We start from the raw sequence: 16,577 nt of genomic DNA, 5'->3' as shown, positions 1-16,577 counted from the left end.
CCCAGTTTTCACACTCACCCATCCCAGTTTTCACACTCACCCGGCCAAGTTTTCACACTCACCCAGCCCAGTTTTCACACTCACCCATCCCAGTTTTCACACTCACCCGGCCAAGTTTTCACACTCACCCATCCCAGTTTTCACACTCACCTGGCCCAGTTTTCACACTCACCCGGCCCAGTTTTCACACTCACCCGGCCAAGTTTTCACACTCACCCATCCCAGTTTTCACACTCACCCATCCCAGTTTTCACACTCACCCGGCCAAGTTTTCACACTCACCCAGCCCAGTTTTCACACTCACCCGGCCCAGTTTCCACACTCACCCAGCCCAGTTTCCACACTCACCCAGCCCAGTTTTCACACTCACCCATGCCAGTTTTCACACTCACCCATCCCAGTTTTCACACTCACCCGGCCAAGTTTTCACACTCACCCATCCCAGTTTTCACACTCACCTGGCCCAGTTTTCACACTCACCCGGCCCAGTTTTCACACTCACCCGGCCCAGTTTCCACACTCACCCAGCCCAGTTTCCACACTCACCCAGCCCAGTTTTCACACTCACCCATGCCAGTTTTCACACTCACCCATCCCAGTTTTCACACTCACCCGGCCAAGTTTTCACACTCACCCATCCCAGTTTTCACACTCACCTGGCCCAGTTTCCACACTCACCCAGCCCAGTTTCCACACTCACCCAGCCCAGTTTTCACACTCACCCATGCCAGTTTTCACACTCACCCATCCCAGTTTTCACACTCACCCGGCCAAGTTTTCACACTCACCCATCCCAGTTTTCACACTCACCTGGCCCAGTTTTCACACTCACCCATGCCAGTTTCCACACTCACCCATCCCAGTTTTCACACTCACCTGGCCCAGTTTTCACACTCACCCATGCCAGTTTTCACACTCACCCAGCCCAGTTTTCACACTCACCTGGCCCAGTTTTCACACTCACCCATCCCAGTTTTCACACTCACCCATCCCAGTTGTCACACTCACCCATCCCAGTTTCCACACTCACCTGGCCCAGTTTTCACACTCACCCATCCCAGTTTTCACACTCACCCGGCCAAGTTTTCACACTCACCCAGCCCAGTTTTCACACTCACCCATGCCAGTTTTCACACTCACCCATCCCAGTTTTCACACTCACCTGGCCCAGTTTTCACACTCACCCATGCCAGTTTTCACACTCACCCAGCCCAGTTTTCACACTCACCTGGCCCAGTTTTCACACTCACCCAGCCCAGTTTTCACACTCACCCAGCCTAGTTTTCACACTCACCCAGCCCAGTTTTCACACTCACCCATGCCAGTTTTCACACTCACCCATCCCAGTTTTCACACTCACCTGGCCCAGTTTTCACACTCACCCATGCCAGTTTTCACACTCACCCAGCCCAGTTTTCACACTCACCCGGCCCAGTTTTCACACTCACCCAGCCCAGTTTTCACACTCACCCGGCCAAGTTTTCACACTCACCCATCCCAGTTTTCACACTCACCCATCCCAGTTTTCACACTCACCCGGCCAAGTTTTCACACTCACCCAGCCCAGTTTTCACACTCACCCGGCCCAGTTTTCACACTCACCCGGCCCAGTTTTCACACTCACCCGGCCCAGTTTCCACACTCACCCAGCCCAGTTTCCACACTCACCCAGCCCAGTTTTCACACTCACCCATCCCAGTTTTCACACTCACCTGGCCCAGTTTTCACACTCACCCAGCTCAGTTTTCACACTCACCCATCCCAGTTTTCACACTCACCTGGCCCAGTTTTCACACTCACCCAGCCCAGTTTTCACACTCACCCATCCCAGTTTTCACACTCACCTGGCCCAGTTTTCACACTCACCTGGCCCAGTTTTCACACTCACCCAGCCCAGTTTTCACACTCACCTGGCCCAGTTTTCACTCACCCATGCCAGTTGTCACACTCACCCATCCCAGTTTTCACACTCACCCGGCCCAGTTTTCACACTCACCCATCCCAGTTTTCACACTCACCCATCCCAGTTTTCACACTCACCCGGCCCAGTTTTCACACTCACCCGGCCAAGTTTTCACACTCACCCATCCCAGTTTTCACACTCACCCATCCCAGTTTTCACACTCACCCATCCCAGTTTTCACACTCACCCGGCCCAGTTTTCACACTCACCCATCCCAGTTTTCACACTCACCTGGCCCAGTTTTCACACTCACCTGGCCCAGTTCTCACACTCACCCATCCCAGTTTTTACACTCACCCAGCCCAGTTTTCACACTCACCTGGCCCAGTTTTCACACTCACCCAGCCCAGTTTTCACACTCACCTGGCCCAGTTGTCACACTCACCCATCCCAGTTTTCACACTCACCCATCCCAGTTTTCACATTCACCCGGCCAAGTTTTCACACTCACCCCGCCAAGTTTGTTCTCGAATCGGAATCACGAATGTAATTTTTTTTTAATAATAATAATAATAAACTTAAACTTCGATGAGCTATCGTGTGTGTGTGTGTGTACGTTGAACTTATTTCGCACCGTTACGCAACCAGCCGTCCTAATCGGAGGTGCGGGGAAAAGGACAAAGACACTAAAACACAAAATAAAAGGTCGCCTCTGACAAATATATAATAGCTCAGCAGGCTTCAGTTAGCAAGAAACAAAGTAATAAGTTACATGGACGAGCGGTAGACGCCCCTTGTTCGTCGCTGCAAAAGGTTCACGGTTGTCCTCGTTAATAATCATCCTGCCGCGTGGCGTATTAGGGCACGTCCATAAATGACGTCACGCGATTTTGGACGATTTTTGACCCCCCCCCTCCCTCCTCGTCACACCGCGTCAAATATGACGTCACAAAGCTCTGCCCCCCCCCCTCCCGCCAAAAAAATAAAACAAGCTTCAAATCGCTTTAAACTATTGTCATTGTAGCGCGTATTTAATGTGGCGCTACACTCTTATGTTGTAGGAGAAAACATTTATAACAAAAAAAGTATATTTAATTAAGCAAAACGTGTTGTCTATATTTATTTACAGTTACGCGTTTTGATGTGACGTCACATTTCTCAACCCCCCCCCCCCCACCCTCGTCACACATCGTCACAAATGTCTGAACCCCCCCCCCCCACCACTATGTGCGTGACGTCATTTATGGACGGCCCCTTAGCACAAGAATTGCTGCACCACGCCGAAGATCCCGAGACATTGTCCGTAAAAGAGCAGGCAGTGCGACCTGCCCAGTGATTAAATGGCACCGCAGATGAATTGACGTGGTTAAACTCCTGAGCAGCATCGTCACCCCTCACCCCCTACCCCACCATCGTCTGTGACACCCAGCACCTCGAGCCATCGAAACCCCAGCAAAGACCAAATGCTGCTGTCGCCGCTGTCAGCCGGGTAACCTCCCCACTTGCCGGCATGTGACCTCCACATTCGGTGACCTCCACGGATGCCGCCGCTGCCCCCCCCCCCCGACCACCCACCCCTTCCTCCCCACCTTCTTCTAGGGGGGAGGAGGTGGTGGGGGGGTGGGTGGGTGGATCTCAGCTTCTTGTGGCAGAGGCTTTCATCCGTTGCACCTCTCGCCACCTCGAGGTGTCAGCTGCTGCTGCTCCTCCTCCTCCTCGCACGTGCCACGTGCCCGCTGTCGGTCTTCACTTCGCATGAAGACCTAAAAGGGGTTGCGGAATTTTTTGCCATGATGCGTAGAAGGTGGGGGGGAGGGGGAGGAGGTGGAGGTGGGGGGGGGAGGTGGTGGAGGTGGGGGGAGGTGGTGGAGGTGGGGGGGGAGGTGGTGGAGGTGGGGGAGGGGGAGGTGGTGGAGGTGGGGGAGGGGGAGGTGGTGGATGTGGGGGGGGGAGGTGGTGGAGATGGGGGGAGGTGGTGGAGGTGGGGGAGGGGGAGGTGGTGGATGTGGGGGGGGGGAGGTGGTGGAGGTGGGGGGGGGAGGTGGTGGAGGTGGGGGGGGAGGTGGTGGAGGTGGGGGGGAGGTGGTGGAGGTGGGGGGTGAGCTGGTGGAGGTGGGGGGGGGGAGGTGGTGGAGGTGGGGGGTGAGGTGGTGGATATGGGGGGAGGTGGTGGAGGTGGGGGGGGAGGTGATGAAGGTGGGGGGGGTGGTGGTGGAGATGGGGGGAGAGGTGGTGGAGGTGGGGGAGGAGGTGGTGGGGGAGGGGGGAGGTGGTGGAGGTGGGGGGGGAGGTGATGGAGGTGGGGGGTGGTGGTGGAGGTGGGGGAGGAGGTGGTGGGGGAGGGGGGAGGTGGTGGAGATGGGGCGGAGGTGGTGGAGGTGGTGGAGGTGGGGGAGGGGGAAGTGGTGGAGGTGATGGAGGTAGGGTGGGAGGTGGTGGAGGGGGGGAGAGGTGGTGGAGGGGGTGGTGGAGGTGATGGAGGTGGGGGGAGAATTCAGGTAAAGAACCACATCATTGAGCTACACAGCTCTTGATTCAGAAGCGACCTCGCTGTCACAAAGGAGAGCTCAGGCAAGTGGCTCATCATCATCGTCGTCGTCTAGACATTTATAGCAGCAGCCAAGCAACTCGTGGCGTCGATTCTATATGTGGAGGGGGGAAAAACCGGAGGACCCCGGAGAAAAATCCACGCGACCACGGGGAAAAAGAGAGAGAGAGGGACACGCAAACTCCAAATATACAGCAGCAGCAGGCGTCAGGGTCGAAATGGACCCCACGACCTCCTGTACACCGGGCGAGGTAGTTAACATCTCCTAGCCACCGTGATGATGATGATGAGAGAGAGAGAGAGAGACGCGCTCTGCAGCATTCAATGTGGCGTAGACAACGCCTCTGACGAGTGCCAGACGCGCGCAAGGATGAGGATTTAACAAGCTCATGAATAAATCGCACCGCGTTCGTGATGTTGCATCGCGTTTCAAACGCCCCCTGCCTTGTTGCTCGGCAACTGTTGAACTCTGTCCAGCTGAAGAGAGCCAATAATCCCTTTGGCATCTCAGAGAAGAAAATAAAATGTATATTTTTATATTTTTTCACAAATATGCACATAATCAATATTAATCAACACCGCTCCCGAGAAAAGTGGTCAAGGATTATGATCTAATAACCAATTAAAACGCGCACAATGCTCTCTGGAAAAGGCACGTAATGTACGTATACAAAGACAAAGATCCCCCGTTTAGCTAACACAGACTGGTGGGGCAAGTGCTGATCGCGAGTGGCACCTATGAAGGCCGGCACGGCACATGAGGGGGTGGGTGGGCAGCACCACCCCCGGCCGCCTTTGTCTCCCCAGTGGCGATGTTGACGCACCGCACCCAGGTACTCATTTGAGGCTGAGTATGACATAGGGGAGGCCCAGCACCGGTTCAGATAATCGTCACTGGGTGTTGGCCGTGAGCGGAAATCGAACCCTGGTAGCCAGGTTCATAGCGCAGCGCGCTAACCGCTGCACCACCGCTCCCCCACGCACATCGACACACACACAATTAGAGAGGAAATCTTGATGAAATTGCTCATGTTCAGCAGATATTGCTTGTTGAAAAGGTTCCACCCTTAAAGCACGGTGCCACATACATAAGTAATAGATTAATCAAGAGCGTGACTATCATTTGCTCAGGCATTAAATGAATATGAGCATGCATCCACATTCACGACCTAACCTGAACTATATTAAAGTCCCGAAGAGGAGAGCATTCCTAGATCCTTGTTTCATATTCTGTAGGCAATGCATGGGGAACGGGAAGGCAATTTATGCTACACTCAACCAAATACAGAACATGTGTGATGTTAGTTTACGTACTCGTAAATACACACAAGCACACATCATCCCGCTGATTGTGAGCAGTAACAGCTGTCAAAAGCCGCTATTGTAATGTACAAACGATCCCGCTTCTGCTGTGACCCGTCTTCACAAACCCCTGCACTTACGTGGTGAAGTATGGTCAAAGTAACCCACCACCCACCTAATTCTCAGCGCAGTAAGACGCTCAACCAACAGTGGATTGGACATGAAAGGCTTTGCACGTTCGCGGTGGGGGGCGGGAGGGGAGGAACACGGGCCCAGGATTGGACTTTCGGGGTCACGCAAAGGTTGATGGACGAGGGCCCTTTGGAAATAATTAGAGGCGCGAAAAGAGGTGGAGGGGGTGGTGGGATAGGGGATTTGGGAGCGAGAGTAAGGGGGGAACCCATACAGTAACAAATTGACGGGGAAAGAGGAGGGAGAAGGGGGAACGAGACGTAGTCTCGGGGGGCCCCGTGGAGGTTTGACGAGTCCCTGCGAGCGCTTGTTCTCGCTGAAGTGTCGCTGACGTTGAACAGAACATTGATACAATTGTCACTGATGTAGAACGGAACAATATAAGCGTCACTGGCGTACCCCACGTGGGCACAGCGCGTTGTACGCACATGGGCACCGCACGTGGGCACCGCACGTTGTACCCACGTGGGCACCGCACGTGGGCGCCACACGTTGTACCCACGTGGGCACCGTACGTTGTACCCACGTGGGCACCGCACGTGGGCACCGCACGTTGTACCCACGTGGGCACCGCACGTTGTACCCACGTGGGCACCGCACGTTATACCCACATGGGCACCGGACGTGGGCACCGCACGTTGTACCCACGTGGGCACCGTACGTTGTACCCACGTGCGGTACCCCACGTGGGCACCACACGTTGTACCCACGTGGGCACCGCACGTGGGCACCGCACGTTGTACCCACGTGGGCACCGTACGTTGTACCCACGTGGGCACCGCACGTCGACACCGCACGTTGTACCCACGTGTGGTACCCCACGTGGGCACCGTACGTTGTACCCACGTGGCCACCGCACGTTGTACCCACGTGCGGTACCCCACGTGGGCACCGCACGTTGTACCCACGTGGGCGCCGCACGGTAAGGGCTGTAACAGCTCTGCTAATAGATCCTTAGCCACAATGTGGATAGAATTATGGGACAACAAATGAAATGAACATGAGGCTTGGTCAATCCACTGCTCGATAAAGCCCCTCCGGCCCCCTGCCCTCGCCCCCCATCACACCCAAAGCATCTTCAAGCGTAAAAAAATGTTTTGTTAAGTTGTAAATCGAAAGAATCGAACCCGCGCGCCTCGCATTGTTGATCGGAGGCAGCACAAATAAGAGATAGCGGTAAGGAAGAATGCTTTCAAGTGGATTTTGTTTTTGTCAAAGGTGGGGATGGGGTGTGTGGTGTGGTGTGGGGGGAGGGGTCCCTCTTTGGTGACATCAGAACACTTGGACTCCAGAGGCAATCGCAGCCGCTGCTGACCTTTAGCCACTAATGAACGATAGCAGCAAATAAATGTGTTTATAATGGGTGGCCAATTTGGAGAAAGGTAGCGGGGGGGGGAGGGGGAGGCGCGCGTTGAGGTTTCGTTGGCAAGGAAGGAGGCTTTTTTTGCGGCATCCACCGTTATGTAGTCCGTTGCTTGGCTTAACACGTGGTTGTTGTAGAAAGGAGGAGGCTTTCGCGACCAATGTTATCCACAATAGAGAGAGGCTTTTTTTACGGGTTAGATCGCGTGAAATATATAAATGTGTCGTTAAACCCGCCACCCGACACAGCCAATTCGTAGGGTTTGTCACGTTGGCAGCCTCATTCACTCCACCGCAACTCCGATTAGCAGGTCAATGATGGACCAGGAGCGCTGCTGGTCTGTCATGGTCCCCACCCGCTCCTGGTCCATCATGGCCCATGCACCTCCTACGTACATCGTGCTCATTTTTATGCTAATTCCTTTGTCAAAGCGTTTTGCTTCCTCCCACACAGCTTAAAGGACGCGACCTGGGCTTGGCTGTTTTCACTCCAACGCTGTCCTCATGACAGCACGGTCCCTTCACCTGATGAAGGCCACTTGTGTTGTGGCCGAAACGTCGTGATTTTTTGTTATTTTATTTTTTACCTACGTGACTTTACCCAATAGAACCAAAGAGTATTGGTTGCGGATATCTGAACCGGTCTTGGGGTCTTCCCTAGGTCGACTCAGCCTCAAATGAGTACCTGGTGCAGAGTGTAAAACATCAGCACTGGAGAGACAAAGGCGGCCCGGCGTGGTTGTTGATCACTCACCACTCTCGTGTGCCTTTCGGACTATTACAGGTGCTCGCTAACAGCACTTTTCCCCAACAGTCTGCTAGGGCTATATGCGGGAGGTCTTTGTCTTTGTTTAACATGCATACATTACTATTATTATTATTATTTCGTGTCATCACAATTGCTAAGCACACGCCCAAAGGGGGCGAACAACGCCGAGCGGCCAGCAGCAATCAGCACGAACTCAAGGTGTAATAGGTTAGGGTAAAGAATACGTTCACCGAATGGCGCAACAGGTTATTCAATAAGAGAGTGAAAGCATGGAAGGCGATTCCATTGTTGTACACGGACAACCCGTTTTAGTAAATCCACTGCTGGATGAGCGGTAGAGAGAGAGAGAGGGAGGGGGAGAGAGAAGAGAGAGAATCTTTTGTGAAATCTTTCATTTTAAAAAGGGGGGCGGGGGGGGGGCACATAAAGCAAAGCATTGGAAAAAAAACCGAAATGATGAACGAAGCAAAGTGTCGACTACACCGAGCATCTTCTTGTTTCCTCTGATCGTTCAAAAAGAGAGGGCAACAGAGAGAGAGAGTCTCTCCCACTGGCAGATCCGGAGAGGGAGAGAGAGAGAGAGCGCGCGCAAGAGACTTTTGACTTTTAAACAACTTTTATTGCCCATTGTGTTTTTACGGTAAAGTCACGTATGTAGAAATACCACAAAATTATATTAAAACAAATCAATCACGACGTTTCGACCCCGACACAAGGGATCTTCATCAGGTGTGAAAAACAAATAGTGAGAGAGCATATAGGGTGACATCAACGCAACACATGATGTCACCCTATATTCTCCCTCGCTATTTGTTTTTTTACACCTGATGAAGATCGCTTGTGTTGCGGTCGAAACGTCGTGAGTGATTTGTTTTAATATAATTTTGTGGTATTTCTACATACGTGACTTTACCGAAAAAAAAAACAATGAGTAATGTATGCAGTCACGAAAGCTTCAATTCTTTATTAACTTTTATTGCCGCCAGCAGCAACAGCACTGGAGGCGATTTCGATATGAAACGCACAAAGCCACCAGCAACACAAATGTAAATAAACGCTAAAAATCCACGCGCTGTGGTGCTAAAAGCACCGCGCACAACACGAAATAATAGTCACGTGGTGGTGGTGGTGGTCATCGCTCACGCCACGGTGACGAGCGAGCGCTTCAGAAGGTGAACACGAGGTGGGTGCCGTGCACGCGGGTACAGAGAGCGAGAGAGGGAGAGAGAGAGGGGCTTGCGTTCGCCGGGTTTCCCGAATTCCTCATTGTAACCCCATCATCTTCATCTCGACGGCACAGAGCACCATTCATTAATTCATTCGCGTCGGCGCTTGAGGATGATGGGGGGGGGGTGTTGATGAGGAGGGCGAGGGGGAAGGGGGTCAGGGGAGTCATTAACACGAGGAGAGCCGTGCAGCTGGGCTGAACAGATGCCCATCAAGCCTCCCCACTCGCACAACGGCAAATGTCACCCGTATAGCCTCTATCAGAGTGTTGGGGATATTTGTTTTATTGTTGAGGCCGATGTCATTCACATCGTAAGTAGTTTACAAAAAAATATATATTTACATACGATGGGTGTAAACCGAAGGAGCCGGAGGAAAACCCGTGCCGAGCAGGGTCGGTGGCCAACGCCACGCCTAGCCGCCTTTGTCTCCCCAATGCTGATATGTACACACCCCGCATGGCCCGAGACCACTTAAAATACTCCCCGTTGTTCTAGTTGTTGTTGTTGTTGTTTAGTCGTGAGCGGGCAAACAAACTGGGCACGCCGGTTTTGTAGCGCAGTGCATCGCTAACCACTGCGCCACCGTTCCCCACAATGTAAAGAGAAAGGTCCCCCCGTGTAGCCTCAAACCCGCTTTGAGGGCAAGTGCAGTTAGCGAGTAGCGCCTAATGAAGGCCGGGACGGCCTCACGACGGGGTGGGTGGCCAAAACCACGCGCGACCGCCTTTGTCTCCCGAGCGGCGATGTTTTACACATCGCACCAGGTACACATTTGAGGCTGAGTCGACCTAGGGGATGCCCAGGACCGGTTCAGATAATCGATTACTGCTGTTAGCCATGGTCGGGAATCGAACCCGGGGCGCTAGGTTCGTAGCGCAGCGCGCTAACTACCACACATATAAACACACACACACGTGCGCACATCAGCATGTAAACAGATACATAAATAAAGGAACACAGCGCGCGAAACAATAGAGATTGATGATTTTAATTTACGGTCTCAGCCGGCGCAGATTTTGGCCAAAGATAGCCACTTCACACGGCCCCCCTCCTCACCCCCCCCCCCCCAACTCATTCCTCATGCTTAGACGGCCGACTGCAATTCGCGAACCCGCACCCAGGACGGGTCACACGGCCACGCGTAGCAGCGTCCGGGCGGCGCAAAGGAGACAGAGAGACAGAGAGAGACAGAGAGAGAGACCGAGACCGAGAGAGCCAGAGAGAGAGAGACAAAGACAGAGAGAGACGGAGAGAGAGACAGAGACAGAGAGAGAGAGACAGAGAGAGACAGAGACAGAGAGAGAGACAGAGAGAGAGACCGAGAGAGCCAGAGAGAGAGAGACAGAGAGAGAGAGAGACAAAGACAGAGAGAGACAGAGACAGAGAGAGAGACAGAGAGAGGGAGACAGAGAGAGAGACAGACAGAGACAAAGACAGAGAGAGACAAAGACAGAGAGAGAGACAGAGAGAGAGACAGAGAGAGACAAAGACAGAGAGAGAGACAGAGACAGAGAGAGACAGAGAGAGACAGAGAGAGACAGAGACAGAGAGAGAGACAGAGAGAGAGACAGAGAGAGAGAGACAAAGACAGAGAGAGAGACAGAGAGAGAGAGACAGAGAGAGACAGAGACAGAGAGAGAGACAGAGAGAGAGACAGAGAGAGCCAGAGACAGAGAGAGACAGAGAGAGACAGAGAGAGACAGAGAGAGAGAGAGACAGAGAGAGACAGAGAGAGAGACAGAGAGAGAGACAGAGAGAGAGACAGAGAGAGACAGAGACAGAGAGAGAGACAGAGAGAGCCAGAGAGAGAGAGAGACAGAGACAGAGAGAGACAGAGAGAGACAGAGAGAGAGACAGAGAGACAGAGAGAGAGACAGAGAGAGCCAGAGAGAGAGAAAGAGAGAGACAGAGAGAGAGACAGAGAGACAGAGAGAGAGACAGAGAGAGCCAGAGAGAGAGAAAGAGAGAGACAGAGACAGAGAGAGAGACAGAGAGAGACAGAGACAGAGAGAGAGACAGAGATAGACGCACAGGACGAGAGGTGGTGGCAGTGATGTGGCGTGTGGAGGAGAACGGAGTGCAGCAAAAATGTGGCCCTGTTCCGTCTGTGCGGAATCGAGCGTTTCTCCCCCCCAACCCCCAGTTGGCACCCGTGGGTTTCTTCGGGAACTCCGGCTTCCTACCACGAGTGAACGCTCATCGTGCATTGGTCGATAACACCTTACTCTATGGAGGGCCACAGAACTTGGGCAAATCGTTGGCACCGGCACGCCGCGCGGCTGCCCTCCCCGCTCATCGGCGGTGGTTCCCCACCTCCTGGCGCCTCTGAGTCGTCCTCTCTCTGACGACAGACTCCAGCACTACACTACTATACACTACACTATACACCACACGATACACTCACATACACTACTACACTATACACTACTATACACTACTATACACTACAGCAGCGTGTTGAGTAGTGGCAGTCCAGACCTCCCTTTCCCTGGCAACGGACTCCAGCACTACACTACACTATACACTACACTATACACTACACTATACACTACACTATACACTACTACACTATAGACTACTGCACTATACACTGCTATACACTATACACTACATCAGCGTGTTGAGTAGTGGCGCTCCAGACCTCCCTTTCCCTGGCAACGGACTCCAGCACTACACAACAATACACTACACTATACATTACTATACACTACTAAGTACTACACTACTATACACTACACTATACACTACACTATACACTACTACACTATACACTGCTATACACTATACACTACACTATACACTACACTATACACTACACTATACACTACTACACTATACACTACTATACACTACACTATACACTACACTATACACTACTATACACTACACTATACACTACACTATACACACTACGACACTATACACTGCTATACACTATACACTACAGCAGCATGTTGAGTAGTGGCGGTCCACACCTCCCTGGAAACGGACTCCAGCACTGCATGCGTAAACACTACTATACACTACACTATACACTACACTGTACACTACACTGTACACTAAACTATACACTACACTATACACTACGCTACACACTGTACACTACATTATACACTACACTATACACTACACTATACACTACACTATACACTACACTGTACACTACACTACACTATACACTACACTACACTATACACTACACTATACACTAAACTATACACTACACTATACACTACACTGTACACTACACTATACACTACACTATACACTACACTATACACTGTACACTACACTATACACTACACTGTACACAACACTATACACTACACCATACACTACACTATACACTACTATCCACTACACTCTACACTACTATACATTATACTTTATACTACTACACTATACACTACTTACACTTTACACTACTATATACACCACTATACACAACTATACCAGAAATATACACTACACTACTATACACTGCAGTACTATACATTACCATATGCTATACTACAATATACACTACTATACACTAATACACTACTACATAACACTATACACTACACTATACACTACACGACTATACACGACTACACTACTACACTCACACGACCATACTCTACACTACACTATACACTACTATACTCTACACTACACTATGCACTACTATACTCTACACTACACTATACACTACTATACTATACACTACACTATACACTACTATACTCTACACTACACTATACACTCATAATAAAGGTTTTTGGGTTAGATCGCGTTATTTATAAATGTGTCGTAACCCTCCACCACCCGACACGGCCAATCAGCAAAAAAAGTGTCACGTGGACAAAAGACAAATAATTCACTACTTTAGCCCACCGGTGTATTGAAGAGTGAAACCACAACATTTACAGTTTGAGTACAAACTGTAAATGTGGAGTTCCATGGGGAGTACAAGCTGTAAATGTAGATTCACTCTTCAACACACCGGTGGGCTAAAGTAGTGAATTATTTGTCTTTTGTCAACGTGACACTTTTTTTGCTGATTGGCCGTGTCGGGTGGTGGAGGGTTACGACACATTTATAAATAACGCGATCTAACCCAAAAACCTCTATTATGAATAATATTGGTCGCGAAAGCCTATGTGTTAAAAACACTATACACTACGATTCTCTACACTACACTATACACTACCATACTCTACACTATACACTACTATACTCTACACTACACTATACACTACTATACTATACACTACACTACTATACTCTACACTACACAATACACTACTATTCTTTACACTACACTATACACTACTATACTCTACACTACACTATACACAACTATACTCTACTATACTCTATGCTACACTATACACTACGATACTCTACACTACACTATACACTACTATACTATACACTCACTATACACTACTATGCTATACACTACACTATACACTACTATACTCTACACTACACTATACACTACTATTCTATACACTACACTATACACTACTATACTCTACACTATACACTACTATACTCTACTATACTCTACGCTACACTATACACTACTATACTCTACACTACACTTTACACTACTATACTCTACACTACACTAAACTACTATACTTTACACTACACTATACACTACTATACTCTACACTACACTATACACTACTATACTCTACACTACGCTATACACTACTATACTCTACACTACACTATACACTACTATACTCTACACTACACTATACACTACTATGCACAGACTGCAGCTCTTCCTGGGGTAATTCCGAGGCGTTCGCAGGCCAGCCGAGCGACATCGTCCCCCCCAGCGTGGTCCTGGGCCGGCCCCGGGGTCTTCGCCCAGCAGGACGTTGCTGCTGCTGCTGCTGCCCGGTAGAGTTCCAGGGGGAGTCTACCGGGGGGGGGCTTCCTTACCGGGTGCCTGAACCACCTCAACTGGCTCCTCTCGATCCGGAGGAGCGGCGCCGGCTCGACTTTGAGGCTCTCACAGATTCCTGGGCACCTCACCCCATCATGGAGAGTGAGCCCGGCAACCCTGCGGAGAAACCTCATTAAGTTATTTTTTTGTAACATGTATATATATTTTGATTTAAAGCTTTCGTGACTGCATGGATTCATATTCTTGGTTCTTTCGGTAAAGTCATAAAACAATCAAAAAAATATATTGTTTCATATTTGTATTATTGTATTGTTTCCCTTCTACGTGACTTTACCGAAAGAACCAAGAATATGTATATATATAACGTGTAAAATGAAATTGAAGCCTGCTCAAACCACTGTTGGCTGCTTGCTGAGTCGCCCTTGGGAACAGAGAGAGAGAGATGCAAATAAAAACACGTGAGCGCTTCTTAGCTCAGCCGGCTTCCGTCGACGGCGCGGAATAAACTTGGGAGCTTCTGACGGATGACCCCTCGTTGTCTCGAGCTCTCGACGAGGAGGTGAACGCGGACTCGCAGTGCCCCCCTCCCCCGACGGGGCAGCGGGGCCAGGTTGGCAACAACAGAGATGGCTTTTTTGGGCCATGGAACCCCACAGGCTGCAGCGTTCACGCCGAGGCCAATCGTCACGCAGGCGCGCGTCTTCTTTGCCTCTTCTTTTTTAACTTTGCTGGCCGGGGAAAAGCAAAAAAAAAATAGCCTCTGGCGAAAATCTATTTTTGGGGAGTTGTGTGGGGATGAGTGTGGGTTGAGTGACTTCAACATGCCCTACTTAGAGCTTGTAAATGTGTGATTTAGTTGCTGTGTGTGTTTTTGGTGGTGGTGTTGTGTGCGTGTGTGTGGGGGGGGGGAGCGGTGGTGTAGCGGTTAGCACGCCACGCAACGAACCCGGCGATCCGGGTTCGATTCCCACTAAGGGTCAACACCGGTGACGATTATCTGAAACCGCTCCTGAGCAACAATGCCCGGTGCGGTGTGTAAACATCGCCACTCGGGAGACAAAGGCGGCCGGGCGTGGTGCCGGCCAGCGCTTGCTTGCTAGCAGCACTTGCTCCTAACAGTCTTTCAAGGCTATACGGGGCAACATTTGTCTTTGTGAGCGAGAGGAGCTCTGAGTGGAGTTTGGACGTTCTGCAGAGAGTGAACGAGTTTGTAAGTTCTCCCCGCTGGTCTGCAAGGGGATATCCCTTCTGGGTTCTCCCCATTGCTTAGAACACCCAAGATAATTGACGTTTGGCTTAATTGCCTACGCAGGGCCACACTCCCATCCCGTCCCTCCCTCGTGACAACAGCACCATGCCGATATAGCGGGACGCTTTTCTTGCCAGTATCAAAGCATGAAACGAAATAATCGTAGGGTTTTGTTTGGAAATAAAATCGGAGTCGTGTTAAGATGTTCAAACACAAAATAAATAAATAGAAATTTTGCAAGGGCTCAAGTTCTGCATTAATCACACACGCGCACGGTATGTGTGGCGAACATGCAAATAAGCGTGCTCTGAGACATATACGCATTGTCTTTGCAACTGATTTCCCTACACCAGAGACAGCCTTTTCAAGCATCTAAACACCTCGTTTTAAATTGCCAGAAAGGATTAAAAAAAAACGAATTCTTTTTTTTGTGTGTGCTTTTGCAATACCCACGCCTGCCGCAACATCGTCCCGACCACCTGCCCCATGGCAGAGGAGGCCACAACGGGCAGAGGAGGTTCGAGGTGGCGGCATCTCTGCGAAGGCAAACGCACACGGAACGAGGGCCAGCAGCAGCAGCAGCGTTAATCTGAACTCAGGACGCATCCCAAACGACGCTGCAGCCCGAGCTATAAATACGAAAACAGGCGGCTTTGACTGCAGGCGATTGCTTAAAGAGCCCCCATCCCCCCAGCGTGAACTGGCCTGGACCCATCATCACTGCCACCCACCCCCCCCCCTTCCCACCCCAAAGTCGGCGTTATGCAGACAGCCGCAGCAGCAGCAGACGCAGACGCCTTGTTTTTAAAGTCGTCCAGCTGGCTAAACGGCGAATGGGCCAGCCGAGTCCGAGATATCGACAGGCGGGTCATTGCCGGTGGCCATCCTCCAACGTGGCCCACGATCAAAGACTCGCACGCCGATCGTGTCCTGCTCAAAAGAGCGTTGAGAAAGGAGGTGGCTCTGGTCCCGTTTACAGCAAAGGTTGAAGCTCCACACTCACCATGGTCGCGGTGAGTTGATTCGTCCGGCAAAACCCCACTGTTGATGTCCCTAACAACGTGGTATGTATTTTATCGACCCCACCCCCACCCCAGAGAGATGATGGGCCGAGTCC

At 50.9% G+C, this 16,577-nt stretch overlaps 1 long non-coding RNA gene across 1 annotated transcript in view; it reads right to left on the bottom strand.

Moving 5' to 3' along the window:
* Positions 1 to 3,126: 3,126 nt before the first annotated feature.
* The window catches only part of LOC142905732 (uncharacterized), a 52,836-nt gene continuing 39,385 nt past the window's right edge, over positions 3,127 to 16,577 (bottom strand). The window contains exon 3 of the long non-coding RNA XR_012929754.1: positions 3,127 to 3,666. This is a non-coding gene — a long non-coding RNA (uncharacterized LOC142905732). The remainder of the gene's footprint in view (positions 3,667 to 16,577) is intronic.

This window comes from Petromyzon marinus, chromosome 58, assembly GCF_048934315.1.
Source record: "Petromyzon marinus isolate PM22_M1 ecotype Great Lakes invasive population chromosome 58, UKy_Petmar_22M1.pri1.0, whole genome shotgun sequence".
Lineage (NCBI taxonomy): Eukaryota > Metazoa > Chordata > Hyperoartia > Petromyzontiformes > Petromyzontidae > Petromyzon > Petromyzon marinus.
The sequence above is the reverse complement of the archived record's forward strand: the minus strand, read 5'-3'. Positions and strand labels throughout refer to the sequence as shown.